Genomic DNA, 19,563 nt, shown 5'->3' with positions numbered 1-19,563 from the left:
GGCAGATTCAAAGGATTTATTTCTTTGGAAATGTTATTTTAAATACAATTTAATCAAGTTATTTTTGGTAAAACTATTGACAAATATTACTAAAAACATATTTAAAAAAAATATATAAAGAAAAATATAATTTGTTTTAATGTTTTTAAATATTATTTTGTAGAATATCTTAGGCCCTCAGAGACAGGCTCGCCACTGGTAAAAATCTCTCATACACACGTGTGAAACGCTCTCACAGACACACAACAGAGTTGCAGTCGGGAAGAAAAGCAATGTGGAGCGAGAGAGCGAGAGAGCAAGAGAGAGAGCACACCTTTATCTATTTAATAAAGTTGTACAAAATAAAGTAAGAAATCATTCCAATGTGTACTATAGGACAGTAAAAAGTTTAAAAGGGGAGTGATTAGTCAAATATGCATAAATAAAAAGAAAGAATGCTAACTAGGTAACATAAGATAAGAATAAACAAGTTTAAATGATTTGTTGTGATCATATTCTAAAGATGTTTGGATTATTGAAAAGTATACAGCTCCCTTTCATCTGAGTGTTGAGAGCTGTATCCATAACTTCATGTTGGGCTCAAAGTAGGGCTGCTCGATTATGGCAAAAATCATAATCTCGATTATTTGGGTCAATAATTGATATCACGATTATTAAAAACGATTAACCATTTACTTTGAAAAACATCAATTTATTGAAGAAAATAATTTGAAAAGTATGTTTTTAACAGTTGATTACCCTGAACTTTAAGTATAAAACCTATTTAAAAAATAAATAAAATCGTTTTATTTCGATTATGTTGTTTTCATAATCGTTGCAAGCCAAAATCGTAATTGCGATTAAAATACGATTTAATTGAGCAGCCCTAGCTCAAAGTGCACCAGATTGATGCATTCAACTTCAACATTTAAAAAACATCTTCCTGGGGGTGCATGCCCCCGGACCCTCGAGGATGTGACGTCCACCACCAAATAAAGCAGGTTAAAATAATTAAATTGCATATATTTTATTTTAGTAAACACTGAAAACGGGTCCCACAGACCCAAACAGCACTCAAAGGTTAAAGGTAGCATATAATAATGTTAAAATGTGCTAAATATATACACTGCAAAAAAAAAAAAAAGAGGAGTAAAAGTAGCTCACGACTTGTTTTATTTTTTGAAAGTAACCCTCATCTTAAAAAAAGTTGGAGACCCCTGTAATATAACGATACATTTGACAATTTTAAGCTTGGCCTACCATTTTATTGGAGCGATGAGGAACAGGTGGGGCTTGAAAAGGCCCACCTGTTCAAAGTGGGGAATGACAGAAAAAGTTTGAGAACCACTGCCTTAGCGTGTTATCATCAAGGGGATCATTAAGGGAACGAATGCAGTCTGGTGTTGAAGTACAGTCGTACAATGTATTTTACAGCTCAATAAATACTTTTAGTATGCATTAAGTCTTTAATTTCAACAAATGTTCAAGTTACAATTGGGTGATGTGTACCCAACTGGACATAGACGATGTCCTCGGCGGCGGTGCTTGATCAGCTCCGGGACCACGGCTCAAACTAAACTCTGCGCTTCATTTACCAATGCTTTTTTGTTTATTTCTGCTTTAATATGTGTTACAATAATGGAGTTAGCTGTTTAACTATTATACATCAACCTGAGCTTATCCTCCCACTTTATGGCTGTTTAAAGTAATGTGAGTTACCGCAGTTAACTGTTCCGAAACGGAAACTCTACCCGTTCTTGTGGGGCAGGGAGGGGAGGGCACCTTATTAACTCATGATGTGATGATGGTCAGGTATCCAACGACGATGGCTGTCATACATGGCTGATGCACGATGTCATTGTCCATCAGCCCAACCATAACTAGAGTAAAGTTTAGCCAGCCCTGCATCATCTTCTGGTTGTTTTTGTGTTTTTAAGTGGTTGGATTCAATAAAAGAGCTGAACGCCCAAAAAATATGGGGGACACAAGAAAGACATGTTGCTGGATTCTTAAGGTAACCACTTCTCTTGGTTGGTTATGAAGAAGGAGCATATCAATATATAAATATACACAAATATTTGTTTTGAAATTCAGTTCTGTTGTTAACCTGGTTCTTGAAAAAATATGTCCATAGCTACCGCAAGAATTGCTGCAGAGCATTCTTTTGGAGGTAGTTCTTGATGCTGGAGACATGGCATATTTGACGCTTTCTCTGGTTTGTTGGAAAGTAAGAAATACCGTCAGCCAGGACGCTTTCCGGAAAAAGGCACACTTTTTGTGGATATTGAGTAAGAAATATTGTATTTTACAAATTCAATTTCAATAAGCTTGCTAAATTAAACCTTAGGCTTATTGTTTTATACTTTCTTATTACAGGTGTGGACACAAATTGGTTTCACCATTCTGAGTCCTATCGCGAGGAAATGTCCACCATGTTTTGCATTTCGTCTTGTCAGTTTTGCAGAACGCAATTCAAAGATTGTTCAGGTTGGCATACAATGACATAGATAAAGAAGTTCTGTATTTCTGCTTCAGATGCTTTCAGTGCTTACATAGATTGTTAGATAGATTATATTTCCTCAAAAATGTATCAGTGCACGTCACTCACAGTTAGCTTTAGACAATTAAGTGCTGTCACCATTTGTTTTTTTCAAAGTAACCTAAATTACAGATGGCTGCCACCTGTAATTGATTAGATCTAGAGAGAGTGAAAGTCCAGATTTTACTGAAGAAAAAGGAAATAATTTTGTATTCTCAAATTTAGCTGAAAAATAATAATTGCAGCTTCTTGCAATTTGGATATTGCACTTTCAACTTAAAAATACCAGGATTTCCCACTACATCATGTAAGCAGGAATATATGTGTAAAATGTACTTTTGACTCACATTAATATATTAAAGCAGCTTCCAAACAGACAATTATCTAGTGCTCAATGAGAGTATCAGTAGTAGTCTCATACAGTTAAAGACAAACTCTAAATTAATATATTTATAATTGTAATGTAATTGTGTGGTGGTTGCCGTCATTTCATGCAACAGTTGCACTCCATAGCCAGCTGCTGTTGTCACAGTAGTCTGCCGTTTATCCATATCTAAATATTTTGTCGTGTTGACACTTTTTTGGTCTGTCTGCTAAGTGTGGCTGAGCTGAAGTCCCAGTTATTGTCACAGTATGCCACTGATAAAGTTAGCAACCACCTTTTTTAAATGAGATGTTGTTATGGAAATCTAGGGCCCAACACAGCGCTCTGGAGAGTACAAGTCAAATGATCAAACAAATAAATGGTGAATCAAGCAAAGCTGTCTTTTGGTTATTTATTTGAAGCTTCAAATACACGACATAATAATATATTGTCACCGGTCGGGCAGAGTATGGAAAGTCTGCCCGAGAGTGCGCAGGACAATGAAAAAGCAGAGATTATATAAGGAAAGAGTGGGAATATTATAACTCCCCTGTTCACACGGGGAGATTGTTATGAGACACCGTTTGGCCTTGCAGATAGCATAACGGAACTTTGTGTGACTGTGTATGAGTCTCCCAGTCTGCTGAAACAGCTGTGGCCTTGCAGAGACTGGGAAACTCATAAGAGAATATAATAGAATAATAATGGTAAAAGCACAACAAGAGGAAATAAGAAGCATTTGGTTTAAACATATGAAAGATATAATAAGGATAATAATAAGAATGATAATAATAAAATTTTCCACTACATTCTCCCCTTTTGATCATACTTGATCAATAGAAAAAACAAATGATAGGATAGACTGATATAACACATCAATGAATACACTCCATCGCTGGTTTAAGTAAACACATCACAAATATATCATAGAAAACTGGCTGTTTTTGTGGAGGACAGACTCCAATATAATGTAAGCATAAGAGAGGAGATACACACATGATTATATTGATAAATCGAAATCAGACTCTTCTGATTCTAGCTGATCTATCTCACTGTGGCGCAAAGGATTGTCTTGTAATGGAATAGTAGTATACTGAACGAAAGCTAACAGGTTGTTAAGATGCAGCACGGTGTCAGTGATGTTCTTGGTGGCCTCGGGAATGTAAGTGCAACAGGAGTCACCGATCACATGACACAGGCCACCCTTTGAGGCGAACCAAAGGGCGAATTGGTGCTGCATGAGCATGTTCCTAGAGGCTATTATGAATGGGGTCAATGCCTGGAAGCCTTGCGTCGTCTCATAAGTGAGATTCTCTAGCCGGACGTGTAAGGTATCTATTTTATGGGCATTGTTTACTGTACCCCACCATGGGAACAGGCCACCCATGAATTTAGCTCCAGCGGACGTCATATCTCTTTTTACCTTGTGGTGGTCGGGGTGTTGGAACTCTGGGTAATGATGTGTCGTGTGCATTAAGGACGTGAGTACAGTAACTGCTGGATTCAAATCCACTAGAGTGAATGTCCCTATCCAGAGGGGAGCCAGAACTTGATAGAGCTTGTTGCCGCACAACCAAACGTAATCTTGTGGCGCGCTAAACCCAGCCTCACTGGGCCAGGCCAGTTGGAGGGAAATATGTTTAACATCAGGGAATGCTACGTTAGAAAGGATTCTCTCAGGGGCACCAGATATGTGACAATACGAGATTTTGTAAGCACCGTCACCGCACGTGTTCCGTAGGATACGGGTACAACCAGTAGTAGTTCCTAGGGGAAAATAAGGTGGTGTAAAAGACGTTTTGTGGTAAACTCTCTGGATGCAGAGGTTGTGTTTCATCCCTCTCAAATGACTGGGGTGCACATGGCTGACGGGTTGGTACTTTGCGTATGTGGTATCAAGCGTGGATGCACGCAAAGAGGAGTCAGACCGATTGCTGCATGGTGGGGGAAGCTGCCTAGCATAACGCCACTCGGTTACGCTGTCTTCACCCTTGATGGGCCTCGTCAGAGCCATAAACGCGCAGAGGTGTTCAACCTGGGTCAGAGAGCGCGGACGAACTGGCACGGACATTGATGAGTCCTGGGGGAAAAGGGTGCATGCATAACATGACCCATTTTGTCCTGCGGCCTGCAAGAATGATCTCAGAGTGTGCCACCAGACGTTACCGGTGATCCCACTACTGGTCTGACCCACATCAATGTTGCTATGGTCGCCTATGTATAGATTAAATGTAGATGTACTTATGGATGTCAATAGTGGCGTCAAAGGTTGCTTACGTTTTTCCGGGTCTGAGTTTTGGGCGCGATGTCTATGTAAAATGTGCCACACGGGTCGGCGCCGGATACATACATACAGACAACAAAATAAAATAAATGTGGTTCGCCCTGCTTTCCCCATGTACCTCTTAGATACCTCGATTTTGGCTGACATGCTGTGTGCTGAAATGGATACATAAAATATAGGACTAGTCCTAACACAACTATCATGGCAAGTATGCAGAGGAACCATTCTATGAGTGTCCAGGCTCTCCAGTAGCATTCACATTGCTCACGGTTGCGTTGTCGTCTCTCCAGGCGAGCCCTCATCACGGGGGGGAAATGTTCCATGGGGTGTGTGAGTGTATTCTCTCGGTCGATTTCGTGACACGGACCGTCAGACTTCGCACACTGATAACACAAACGAGGAACCAGAGAGCATATGGAACCGCTCAGCTGGCACTCGCTCGTGACACCTTGTGTGTAGTGTGTTTTGGTGTATGTAGTGCAAGTGTGGTGCTGGTGGTGACTTGGACACGTCACTTGTTGTCATCTGTTGGTGACTTGGACACGTCACTTGTTGTCATCTGTTGGTGACTTGGACACGTCACTTGTTGTCATCTGTTGGTGACTTGGACATGTCACTTGTTGTCATCTGTTGGTGACTTGGACACGTCACTTGTTGTCATCTGTTGGTGACTTGGACACGTCACTTGTTGTCATCTGTTGGTGACTTGGACACGTCACTTGTTGTCATCTGTTGGTGACTTGGACATGTCACTTGTTGTCATCTGTTGGTGACTTGGACATGTCACTTGTTGTCATCTGTTGGTGACTTGGACACGTCACTTGTTGTCATCTGTTGGTGACTTGGACATGACACTTGTTGTCATCTGTTGGTGACTTGGACATGTCACTTGTTGTCGTCTGTTCCTTGTTCCTATCGTTTCTCCTTTCCTGTGACTACGACCTTGCAGTGGCTGGCGTGGACCCATGTAGCTCTCTCGGCGACCTTGACCGCTGTCTGGGTGACGAGAAGCACCTGGTAGGGACCTTGCCAACAATTGGATTTCCAGCTCTTTCTCCGGAAATCCTTGACCAGCACGAAGTCGCCCGGTTGAAGGCGGTGAAGCGGACCAGTGGCAGTCGCTAAAGTGGATGATAGGTTAACACAATATGACAACATAGCATCCTCACACAAAGTTGTGGAGGGAGGAGGACATCCTGGAGCCTTGAGTCCAATCTGGATTAGCATAGGATTTCAAATGGGCTGAGTTGACTCCGTGTTCTTTTCCGCATCCTCATGTACATCAGCACAATGGGCAGAGCTTGTGTCCATGACAGACCTGTGTCTGCACAGCATTTTGCTAGTTTGTAATTTTGCATAATGCAGATTAGCATGCTTCACAGTGCTTTTGAGCTGTTACTGTGAACCCCCTTGTGAACCACTCCTGATTTATAGACTCTAACATCCCCCCTTTTGACACATGATCCCACCCATGTGTCAACTTAGCGAAATGAGGGAAAAAATGTCTGGAAAGACATGGATTGGAATTTGGGCCAACCCAAAAACAGCCCCAGCAGCCTTCCATTGAGCCTTCTCAACTGGCGTAGCTAGCTGCTGCATGGAAGTCAGTGATGACATTTTGTCAGTAAAGGAGGAGACAGGGATTTTAACAAATGAGTGTGCGTGAGGTGCGAGAGGAATCAGGGCAGCTGCCTTTGCGGCTGAGTCAGCAGACGCATTTCCTAGGGAAACTGGGTCTGTAAATAGTCAGTGTAAATAGTCACGGTTTTGCCTTCTGCAAACGTGCAGGCTTCAGTTAGTGCGATGAGCTCTGCTGCCTGTGCTGAGAGGTGACATGGAAGCGGTCCAGAACGGAGTACAGCAGAATCTGAAACAACAGAAAAACAAACCCACCCGATTAGTGCCCCCTTGGTCGCGAGAGGCAGACCCATCAACATACAAAATGAGGTCAGCGTTGGTCAGAGGAACGTCTTTTAAGTCCAAACAATAAAACCCTGTCTGTCTTTTAAGTCCGGTCTAGGTGTGCACACCATGGAAAGTACGTCAACCGTCTTCAGGCAATGTTCAAACTAAATGAAGTCTCTCCTTTTGAAACATCATGTGATGAAATAAACACCTGCAGTTCAAAAATAAAAAATGAATTGCCTAATATTTTTGTTGTGGAATCAATTAATTTCTTTCTTTAAAGGCAAAAACATGAAAAAGCTAAGAGAAAAACCCTATTGAATACAATATTATTTGGAGCAACTTAATTTATAAATAGTTGTCAACTTAAAAACATGTGTTCATGTTCAACATGTGGTAATTAAGTACATACAATTTAAGATTATATTTAAATAATACGGTAAAACAAGTTGGAACTTTGGAGTAATCAACTTAAAAACTTGTGTTTATGCTACCAATTATTAAGTAAGTGGTAATTGAAAACACCTCTGATTGCAGAGGAAAAGCCTTCTCCCCTAACCCAAATAACTTTGTTGCTTTAACAACATTTCAATAGAAGTTGTCTTAACTCAATAACCATCGATGCAACCTATTGCCTTGATTTTCTTTGTTAAGCCAAGGCATTTGTTGTTAGAGTGTACGTAGACTGGGCCTCCCATATAACCTGTCTGAGCCGATATAAAAACCAATCAGCAAATAACTTTTCAATACATTATTGATTACTATTTTTTAGGTACTTTTAGGTTGGAAATGAACATAAGTCATAGGTACATGGTGTACTTTTCCTTCACTACATGTATGTAATACATTTAGTTACTTCACAGATGTGGATGAATGATGTGAAATATAATCAAGTGTTAAATCAGACTTTAGTTCCACCTGGAGTGAATCCACAAGCTACCCTGCAGAATACAAAGCCATTCAAACTAGCTGCACCTTCACCAGCTTTGAGAACACTTTCATGATCAATCATTATAAAACATATCAGATATATTATTCTGAAATGGACCAATCTGCACAACGACTACTTTTACTGTCTTTACTTTCACTATATTCTGATAATACTTTTCTACTTTTACTTGAAGAACATTTTGAATGCAGGACTGTTACTGTAACACTCTGGTACTTCTACTTTTACTCAAGTACAATATCTGAGTACTTATTCCACTTCTGGTAGTATATTAGTCTGAATTGTAGCTACAAAATCACACAGAGCTGCATAAAAATAGAATAATATGTACACGTGTGTACAATGATTTGTAGGTAATTTTGACTACTCAAGACACCTCACTTATACATCTTCAAAGTATTGGCTTTCAGAATATTAAACTTGTTTCGGCAAATTCAGATGATAAATACAACTTTGAAGCTTGTAACGGCATAATTACAAGCAGAGAACGGACTAAGGTAACGTCACAGCAAGCATAACAACAGCCGTGTGTTATGAACACATACGCAAGAATGACATCATCTGTTGCTTAGTGACTTTTTTAACATTTAGTCTTAACACAAACGTGTGAATGTGTAAGGTTTACCATTATATTCAAATGTGAACAAAAATTGACTGTCTTTGTGTACCGGAACACTGAAAAATGCATTTGAGACATCTATGGCAGTAAATATGTTGCAGAGGCTGGAACTTGGGAAATAATCAGATAAGAATTCCGGACGAGCGTGCATGCACAGCTGCATTTACATCGTAAATCCTGGACAAATCTCCACTCGTCAGGAGGTTTGTCTCTGATCTTTTTGACAGGAAACACTGGAATCGTTACACGGAATAATGACCCCTTGTTTAAGCAGAGAGGTAAACACTGGCCATCAACAGCTTCACGTTTCAATGGGTACGGTACGTGAACGTGGACATTAACCCTACGTCATATCTGTGAGCTGCCCAGAGTGAGTATGGCACATCTGAAAGCGCGGCAGGAAGCTCAGAGATATGAGAATTACCTTATCCTCAACCAACAGCAATGTGCGCAGAACGGCTACGTTCGTGCACATTTTCCTTTGATACACGTCACGTGACATAGAGTACATGACATATTCTGTGTGTGTAGGTGCCCAATCAGTGTCTGACTCCCAATCTTTAACGATTGGACCCAAATCCCTCCATTTATCAGTGGGGCCCCCTGGCTAGTGAAATGTGTGGACCGCCCCTGGGATTTGACACAGCTGGTTGTGTCTTGTGTGTGTGTGAGTCTAACAGAGATAGTGCTACCCAGCAAATTCCAATACATTTTTAAATATGAGCTCATCATTCACACATTCTAACAGTAAAACTCTCATCATAGCATTTACACGGATCTTTCAACCCCGTTAGCAGTACAATGCAAAATGAGAAGTTTCCACACAGCAGGTGGAAAACCACGTTGACCAGTCAAACGCAACAACTCCTGAAAATCAGGATATGTCAGCAGCCCATTGATACACATTCACCAGTTCTTTATCATCAAATGACACTTTTTGAACCATCGTAGGAGATGGCTGTCGGACTTTAAGACCCTCATTTGTGGAAAAATGAGGTCCAAGCCGAACCGGAGAACCAGATCTCTGCCCAGTAAATGTATTGGGCAGGCAGATGATAAAATAACTGTTTTTTACTGATGTGGGAAATGGATTACTGTCAACACCGTTATCTCCACTCTGAAGTGGTACAGAAACTTCTCCTTTTCATAAACCCAGCACATGAATAAATCTATCACTAAATTTGCATTCAGGCAAATCTACCCTTTTTTACCACAGAATGTGTAGCCCCAGAATCAACCAAAAATGTGTGGGACATTTCTTAACGCAAACATTCACTGTCATATTTCAAATATGTACCCTTTTTAATTACAGACATGTCCTCTAATTCTTCTAATTTCTCAATAGCATGTATGATGCGTGTGTGTGTGTGTGTGTGTGTGTGTGTCACTTCCCTGGTTTGATGCTGCTGGCTGAATTTCCATCTCGCTCGATTGGGCCCCTTCCTTGCTGTCCCCCTCTGCCTCCACTCCAGTGTTCTGTGAGCAGTCCCATAATCCAATGTTCAACACTTCCACACTTGGAAACATCTTTCTTCAAATGAACGTCTTGCTTCTTGTCCTCTGCCTCTGAAAACCTCCTCTGCCTCTCCCTCGGTATTGTGAGCGGCCAGCATTTTGTTTAGCTTGCGCTGTGTCTGTGAGTCCGTTGAGAAAGGCATTACTGAGGTTTGTTTCCCAAACACCTGCTTGGTCTCCTAGGGCATCGGGTTTGTTTATCCCGCTGTTGTCGAGCTTGGAGTTGACGCTGACTGCATGGCTGGGGCTTGTAGTTGAGGTGGTTGAGGTGTTCCAACCAGATTGCCAGGGTTGTACGCCGGAGGAGGGAAGGGATACCCAGTCGAGGAGAGGTCATTCAGGCCTGCAATGGAAGGACACAGAGATGTCTGGGGTTTACATGTTTTTTGGAAATAATGTATTTATTTTCTTCACATTCATTTTCAACCTTAATATTTTATTTAATCCCCAAGGCCAACTGCCTTTTTTTTACTCCCCAGTATTATAAACACTTTCTATGAGTGTCCTTTTAGGTTTTTGATTTTTAATTTACTCAAAGAACCTCCCTTAGGAAATCCGAACATTTCCATCCATATATTTAATTTAGACAGACTTTCTTCACCATATTTTGCTCGCATGACATCAACTATCGGACCCTCAGGAGGCTGTACATACCCCCTCCCCTGCTTTGCCCCCATAGCAAAGTCTTTTAAAGTGTCACCAAAACACTCCGTGTCACCAAAACACTATTAAAGTGTCACCAAAACACTCCGTGTCACCAAAACACTATTTTTCATCCGTCGATGCTAGATATGCCAAATATCTCTGTTTTCGAGCAGTCCCTCTCCTGATGTCATGGAGTTTTAATTACGTTTAACTTTAAACAATTTAGACTTTGCACATCTCACCGAGTATTGAAAGCCCTTTGAGTTCGTTGGATCTCGTGAAGTCAATCGGTTCCACCCCTCACGCTGGTCCCCTCGTCCCGTACGTTTTATGTCGGGGTAGAGGAGGATCCAAGATCCCGGAGCTAGCAGCCACCAGCGTCCAGAGGTTTCCCCCGATCAAACATACAGAGATCCTGCCGACAACGCCATTTGTTATGGAAATCTAGGGCCCAACACAGCGCTCTGGAGAGTACAAGTCAAATGATCAAACAAATAAATGGTGAATCAAGCAAAGCTGTCTTTTGGTTATTTATTTGAAGCTTCAAATACACGATATAATAATATATTGTCACCGGTCGGGCAGAGTATGGAAAGTCTGCCCGAGAGTGCGCAGGACAATGAAAAAGCAGAGATTATATAAGGAAAGAGTGGGAATATTATAACTCCCCTGTTCACACGGGGAGATTGTTATGAGACACCGTTTGGCCTTGCAGATAGCATAACGGAACTTTGTGTGACTGTGTATGAGTCTCCCAGTCTGCTGAAACAGCTGTGGCCTTGCAGAGACTGGGAAACTCATAAGAGAATATAATAGAATAATAATGGTAAAAGCACAACAAGAGGAAATAAGAAGCATTTGGTTTAAACATATGAAAGATATAATAAGGATAATAATAAGAATGATAATAATAAAATTTTCCACTACAATGTAAAAGTTATATAATTAAACATTTTGTTATTCACTGACATTTAATCATTATAGAACAATATTTAAAAAGTATCTCTATTTTAAACTAAAACTTTAAGGACTTTAAGAAGAAGGACTAAGATGTGTGAACAAAAATCAACAGATTTAGGGATTTTAGGAGTCATGCCTATTGAGGTTTGTAGGCTAGTGTAATATCTGCAGGGCTGGTGGAATAAAATCCAGGTAACTGTAAAGCTGATAAAGGAAGTGGCTTGCCAGTCTTTTCACAATTCCAAAATATGGTGACAGCCTGTATATAGATTTGTTTAAGTTTAATTTAAATATCACTTAACCATAGTATTGAAGATAGCGGATCATTCATAAGATTATACATACAAATGATCAAAATCAAATGTATTATTACATTTACAGCCTTTTGTGCAGGATACGTAGGAGATGGGAAAAGAGGTGTCATTCGGGCTATGTACTCTGAGCATCCTCACCCTGGGTTCTGCAGCCATTTTTGCTCAACGGATGCTGGGAATTTTGAGTAGGAGGTACCTGGTGTTAAGGCCCCGATATTCAAAACACAGCATTGTTTTTTGCGTTAAAAACAGGCTAACCTTGACGCTGATTTGGGTGACTTGTGTAATTCGTGGAGAAGCGAAGAGTTGTAGTTTTGGTATACAGGTATAACATACTTTGACAGTAACAAAAACGTTTTTTAAAATAACAAGAATACAGTTTAAAAGGGGAGTGATTTGTAAAATATCCATAAAGAAAAAGAGTAATCTGCTTACAGTTCTGTTTCATATGGGTGTTGAGAGATGTATCCATTGATCTCTTCATTTTGCTCTCAAAGTGCACCAGATTGATGCTTTTAACTTCAATATTTCAAAACAAATTTGCACACATCTTGTGTCCATATCTTTCTGTTTTGGCGGTCATGCCACAACCGTGTATGCATGCATGCGCGAGTCATTGTAACATATCTGGATTAAGAGGTTGCTTTTTCTTTGCACAGCATGAAAGAAAGGTGAAATGAATGGGCTGTGATTTTAGAATTTTTAAGCAGAAATTGAGTTCAATAATTTGTACGGCCCTTGGAGAAAGTTGTAAAAATTGAAATGGCCCTTGAGAGAAAAAAGTTCCCCACCCCTGATCTAAATAGTAATAGAAACCCTTTATTTGTAACTTAACATCTCTGTCTCCTATCCGTATATTATAAAGAATAGCCAGTTAATTGACGCATTATAGCGCAGTCCTTTGTCAGATGGTATATTACGCTGTTTTTTCTGTTTCCAATAGTTCTCTCTTATTTCACCATACAGGTGTTTGTAACCCTGAATATAAGTAGGCCTATAATGTTAAACAGAACATGCTGTGATGTCGCTCTGTTCAGAGCGACACCATTGTTTCCAAACAACTGGTCTCTGCACGCTTACATTAACCTGCAGTGTCAGATTTTAATAAAAGAACAGGGAGAGCAGATTCTCCAAACTGTTCCATTTAAAGGCTGCTGAGACATGAGGATGCCAGGCTAAAACTTGGCAATATTGATGCGTTATAAATTAGAAACGGGGCAATGTCGATAGAGCATTAAATCCACATTGTGGATCGTCTTATCAGTTATCATTATTAAACATGATTGGATAAAAGTAGAGCTGATTGCCCAAACCTAACTTCTGTATATAAAGGTACACACCCCAAACACAATAACTAACATGTATACATTACTTTGAGCAAAGCTACAAGACTAGTAATACCTTTACACTACACCAATTCATTACACAATTTTGTATGTAAGGATTACACTACCACTATATAGCACTAGTACAACAATATTATACCCATATCCTAACTGATTTCTGCACTACAGACATCATTAGGAGAGGCAACAACAAAGTACTGTTGTTAAATAGTTACATATTTGTCTTTTTTTCTGTTTCAGTCCTGACCCCAGAAGACGCCATAAGCCGCTACAAGCGTGTTCTTGAGGCGGTAAACAAGGGGAATAATAAAACGGCGGCTTACAGAGCGGTAGGAGTGGACCGCAAAACCATTGCCGACACTGCAGGAATTGCAGAACTGCATGCCGTGAACCCGGGCATCTACCAAGACATCCGGGGAACACTGAAGAAGGGGGAAACCCTTCTCCATTTCTCGAAGATGTGTAAAGCTGCCATAAAGGACCAACATTTAGAGGGGAAGGTCCAAGACTTGAAAACCAATGGAGGACTATTATCCATTAATCCAAAGGGGAAGTGAGGAAGGAATGGATGTTTTTTTGGTTTGCACTTGTTTTTAGTTTTCTTTTATAAAAAGTATTTTTTATTTCCATTTTTTGTTGTTGTTATTTTCATCGTTGTTTGAATAAAAATGTAAAACTTCAGTGGCTGTAGATCCGTCATTGTCATCAACAGTGTTTGTTTGTTTGTTAAACTGATTAACTAATGGTGAGGTAATCATTAGTTAATGGGTAACTACTGTTTGTGATGCATTACTTTACTTGAGGGGACACACAATGCTTAACGAATGGTTAAGTAGGCATTAGGTAATGGGTAACTACTGTTTTTGATGCATTACTTTACTTGAGGGGACACACAATGCTTAACGAATGGTAAGGTAAGCATTACTTAATGGGTAACTACTGTTTTAGTAACGGTAAGGTAATCATTAGGTAATGGGTAACTACTGTTTTTGTTTGCGTTCCTTGAGTTTACCGTACCCAAACGGCCTAAGTAATGGTAAGGTAAATCGGATCCACCTCCACCAGTTGATCCAGGGTGGGACCCAAGCCAGCCGAAGATGGCAGGTTTAAATGTGCCCTGCTGCAGCGGACCATTGCTTCAATCAAAGTCTCCCAGGAACTCCTCATTAAGTAACCATTAACGAATAATTCATTAATACAGTACCCCAGTCTGTTTACCAGCAACTAAGCATTAGTTCACTCAGGAACTCCTCATTAAGTAACCATTAACGAATGATTCGTTAATACAGTACCGCCCCAGTCTGTTTACCAGTAACTAACTAACCATCCATCGCAGTCACTGAGGAACTACTCATTAAGTAACCATTAACGAATGATTCGTTAATACAGTACCGCCCCAGTCTGTTTACCAGTAACTAACCATAAGTTCACTGAGGAACTACTCATTAACTAACCATTAACGAATGATTCATTAATACAGTACCCCCCAGTCTGTTTACCAGTAACTAACCATTAGTTCCTCAATCGCAGTCACTGAGGAACTACTCATTAACTAACCATTAACTATCTAGTAGTTCCTCAGTAACTAAGCACATTTTGTGTACCTTATTGTAAAGTGTTACCCTGTTTTCGACAGATGAGCGTGTGTATGCCAGTTTAATTAGTTGAGCTATAGAACACCCCCAATTCTCTATTGTGCGTCATAATAATAGCTACCATTTAGTTTGGACGCGATTGCGTTAATTAATAAGGTCACACTGTCAGTAAATACATGTGTGAGCTAGTAATCTGGTAGTGCTGCAATATTTACCTCTCTCTCGCAGCTAGCAACTTGTTTGGTGGCTCGAACTTCACGTTTGTTGACACTGTCATTGTCTTGCGCGGCCGACGTGCTGGGACGGTCGGTGTTCCCGACTGCATACGTTGAGAAATCGAATATTGTGGGAACAGATCCTGGCTTCAAATCCAATGTTTTGTATTGAACCAGGCATCCAGACTGGACTTTGAGCAGCTTCTCATCAGTTAGTGGCAGCCTATGGAAATGTACTTCTTCCTTCTTTGTATAAAATCCATTTGTGCAGCCTGGGGCAATACAATAAACTCCTGACGACGACCGTTTTCTTGTAATGTAAACTACTGGTGCATTGCACGCCATGTTGTTTGTTATTGAGCTTTGGCCCAGGAAGCCGTACCCACTCAGTGACGTCACTGGAAAAGTCCCGGAGCAATGGAAGCGCCCATGGTCATTAGGCACGTATTTCAAAAAGTAAATTCGCGTATCTCGATCGTTTACATTGGAAATAGACTAGATAAATACATTTCCTAATGGTAATATTGTCGCATGGAAAGCAGTTTGAAAAGTGTTTCCATTTCCCTTTAATACTGAGAGCATGTTAGCTTAGCTTCTTAGCCTGAGCTAGGTCTGGAACGTCACGCTCGGTGGCAGCAGGTCCCGCCCTGTCCCGCCTCGGCTCCGCCTCAGCACCGCCTCTTTGCCCTTATTTGGAGCAGGCGGGAGAAGGCGGGAGTTAGACTCTGACGTCACTGTCGAGCCGTTAGTGGCCGACTCCGCCTACTAAGGGCTTCACGGCAACTCTGCAGAATCCTATGGGTGACGTCACGGACCCTACGTCCATTTATATATACAGTCTATGGTCTCAAACAAGCCTAGTATCGGCCGATACCGATCGCCGATCCGATCGAGTGGGCGGGTCCTAAATGGAAGATTTAAACATCACTTTAAATCTTCCATTTAAAGTGATGTTTAATCAGGCCCGGTTCTACGGGGGTGCATAAGGGTGCATTGCACCCTCAGTTGAGTCGTTATCAAGCGGCAAACTCTGGGGAAGAGCCGGGAAGCCAATACGGAAGTGCCACACACTGCAGTTCATATATTGGCCGATAGGCGATGGCTGCAGAAAGGAGCAATTTCCATAGACCCCATGTTAAAATGCCCAACTTTACAGCGGAAAAAAACATGTTTCTCTCCCTGGCTCCATACATTTTATTATCGATATAGTTAGATTCCACCTTCATGATTATGGATCTGTGAGTGAATTGTTTTCTAACGCGACCCTTTTATTTATATTAGGTCTTAAAGTTTGTGCATACATTAGGGCGTGGTCACTTTGATTGACAGATACGTGCCTCACTGTCAGCTAACAGCAACTTGTCCACTCTGCTAGGCTACAACCATAGAGGCTACAACGTTAGTTAGTCATAGTACTGTACTTGACCCTTTAGCTTTAGCCGTGTTCGTGGTGATATACCAGACAATTAAGATGTCGTGCTGTGCGCTTGAATGTACTAACAGAACTTCCAAGAAGTTTACTCACAGCTTTTTTCGGTGAGTAAAATGATAATATTATACATGTTAACCCCGTTAGCAGGTGTTTGTGTGCTTGTTAGCTTAGCTTGTTATGTAGCTAGCTAAGGACGTAACCCTTTATGCATGTGTATATATATATATACAGTTTAGTTTATGATTCAGCCTTGGGTAAGACTTTTATAGTCTATGGCTATGACGCCCATAATGCTAAATGGGAGTAAATGTTAAAAGGCGACCCAATTATCCCAGTGGTGGCCGCCGGAGTCCGCCGCCGAAGCTAACCGGAGCCGAAGCTAACCGGAGCCGAAGCTAACCGGAGCCGTAGCTAGCCCTTTGCGGCTCCGTTAGCTTCGGCCAGCGGCGGAGCCCGGCGTTATAACTGGAGATCAAGGAATGCAGCGAAACGCGGACTTGGTTCGCCTGCAGCCCGCTATAGTATTAGCTAAAGAAATGATGTTGAACAAGGCTTATTAAGCTGAACATCGCCACAATTGTTCTGCTATGTATCGGTACTTATTTTATTTTATTAACGTGTGAATGACAAGCATTAAGAATAACAACAAATAGCTATTTATCTTGCATATTATCTCGTTTGATTATGAATGTAACGTTTATATAGTGGAACTACACTGTTTTATCAAAACCAAAGTGCCACGCAGTAACTTGGTAGGCCCATGCATGTATTTCAGCAGGAAATGTGCAACCTAGATTACATTTACCAACACAGACTATATAGAAATATTTGTAAAAGTTGTTCATGCGTTACTAAGTGAATATGGCATTAACCCTCCTGTTGTCTTTGGGTCGGTTTTCATGTATTTTTGAATAAAGGTTTCCTTTCGGTGATCCAGACAGGCTGGACCAGTGGGTGCTGAACATCCGGAGGAATACATGGACCCCCAACGTTTCTTCTCGCCTGTGCAGTGCACACTTTGAGAGTCATCCCTTCAGCACGGACTCATGGGTACAGATCCTTTTTTAAAAACAAAATAACTTGGTTCCATTTGTGAGTGTAAATTGTTGTTACTAATTAAATACATGTTATACATTATACAATGCTAAATAATTGTTATGGCACAGCTTGCACATCAGTGATGAGTAATGTTCTTTTTATTAAAGGCCAAATTAAGATTTTGCCAGTTAAGTAAAGAAAAATAGAAATCGATTTGTTTGCAAACCATCACATTTCTCTTCAATTTATGCAAAGACTCTTTATCATAGATAGAGAATTGCCATTTCCCCCCACATACTCTATGTTAAAAACAGATGAATTATATTACCTTTTTTTTTACATTATTTTAATAGCAACATTCATTCATCTGTTGTCATCTTATAACTTATTTATCTTAACAGCTATCACTGTAAAAAAAAAATGATTTAATTTTACTATACAATATTTATCTTTACATTCTGTTCTTGCATATGTCTTATTATATTTACGTGTATATAGATTTCTGCCTGCACTAATTTATTATTCTTAATTTAATTTTGAATTTCTTTTATTGTTTTATGTCTTATATAACTGTTGCATTGTTGGAGGAGCTCGGGACAGATGATTTTCATTGCCATTCCCACACTGTAGCCTATGTGCTATGACATAAATCCTTTGAATCTGAATCTTGGAAACACGTAATTGTTGAATGGATTAACTGCATAGTTAACATGTTGGCCCTCTATTGTCTTTTATAATGCACTCTTACATTTAAAACAACATTATTCAAAAGAAAGTTGAATATCTACAGATCTCAAAAAGTTATTTTATGTGTTTTTGTTTATTATTTTTATTAGGGAAGGAGATGCCTGAAAAACACTGCAGTGCCCACCATTTTCTATTTCACCAATGGCAAAGAACAACAGCCTGGAAGGAAAAGCAGGGTGAGTAACAATGACGAGGTCAGTGACACTCCTAGTTCGACTGTTAATAGCAATGAGGAGGTTGCAGATGTAGACCATGGTAGTGGTGAAAACAGTCTTGCTGCTGATCAGAGCAATATCATTATGATACAAGGCATGCCTGAAGAAGCCTTTGTTGTTCCACATGTGGAGCATAATGACATTCCAACAGTCAATGCTTGTGAGGAGGGTGTTGGTTTGGGCAGCAGCAGCCAACAAACAAAACAAATTGGAAAACAGGCAGACTCCGCCTCTGTTCACTCTTACACTTGGGCTTTAAACTAAGACGGGTCATACTGAATAGTTTGTGCACACATTTCTAACATGTGATCTTTCTTTCATGTAGGACGCTTGAGGGAAGTTGCAACGCCTCGGCCAATGGGATGTCTTCTCCACGTGAAAGAGATTGAAGGCATAATTTATAACTTGAGACAATTTTCCAAAAGTTATGACTTGTATTGGCTTAGATAGTAATGGATTACATCTAACACGAATCAAGATCGTATAGAAAAAAATGAAAGTGTAATCCTTAGTTACATAGGAAGAGATGTAATCGGATTAGTTTTACTTTTTTTAATAATAGGGAAACTCAGGATTACAATCTTATTCAAAACCTAAAAAGAGCAGATAGTGGTTGTTGTAAAATGATCAAATGGTATCTCTTCTCTGGAAGCGGTACTGTTCTGGAGGCTAATACTTTCATTGTGAATCTCTACACCTACTGCCTGAATCTGCTTTATGGTATTATATTATACATTTTAAGTAAAAAAATCATATTCATATTTCTTCTCTCCTGTGTTTATTTGCATTACATTTGATATTGAAGTAATCCAAAACAAAAAGAAAGTTATCAGGTTACATTACTTTTATATCTTGATACTCACATGAAGTTACTGGTTGTGTTTTTGGCAAGTAGCCCTCCC

The 19,563-nt window shown here is 40.2% G+C and overlaps 3 long non-coding RNA genes across 3 annotated transcripts; 2 read left to right on the top strand and 1 right to left on the bottom strand.

The window, feature by feature from the left end:
* The first annotated feature begins 1,962 nt into the window (after positions 1–1,962).
* LOC117448574 (uncharacterized) lies at positions 1,963–14,065 on the top strand. Its single transcript, XR_004552337.2, has 5 exons — positions 1,963–1,993; positions 2,114–2,267; positions 2,356–2,466; positions 12,153–12,265; positions 13,660–14,065. It is a non-coding gene; the product is annotated as an uncharacterized lncRNA (long non-coding RNA).
* On the bottom strand, positions 3,281–11,716 carry LOC139434048 (uncharacterized). Its single transcript, XR_011643444.1, has 2 exons — positions 11,042–11,716; positions 3,281–10,497 (listed from the first exon to the last, which is right to left on the bottom strand). It is a non-coding gene; the product is annotated as an uncharacterized lncRNA (long non-coding RNA).
* A 3,442-nt stretch (positions 14,066–17,507) lies between the features above and the next one.
* On the top strand, positions 17,508–19,270 carry LOC139433978 (uncharacterized). Its single transcript, XR_011643372.1, has 3 exons — positions 17,508–17,711; positions 18,536–18,640; positions 18,987–19,270. It is a non-coding gene; the product is annotated as an uncharacterized lncRNA (long non-coding RNA).
* The last annotated feature ends 293 nt before the right edge of the window (positions 19,271–19,563 follow it).

Source organism: Pseudochaenichthys georgianus, chromosome 6 (genome assembly GCF_902827115.2).
Source record: "Pseudochaenichthys georgianus chromosome 6, fPseGeo1.2, whole genome shotgun sequence".
NCBI lineage: Eukaryota > Metazoa > Chordata > Actinopteri > Perciformes > Channichthyidae > Pseudochaenichthys > Pseudochaenichthys georgianus.
The sequence above is the reverse complement of the archived record's forward strand: the minus strand, read 5'-3'. Positions and strand labels throughout refer to the sequence as shown.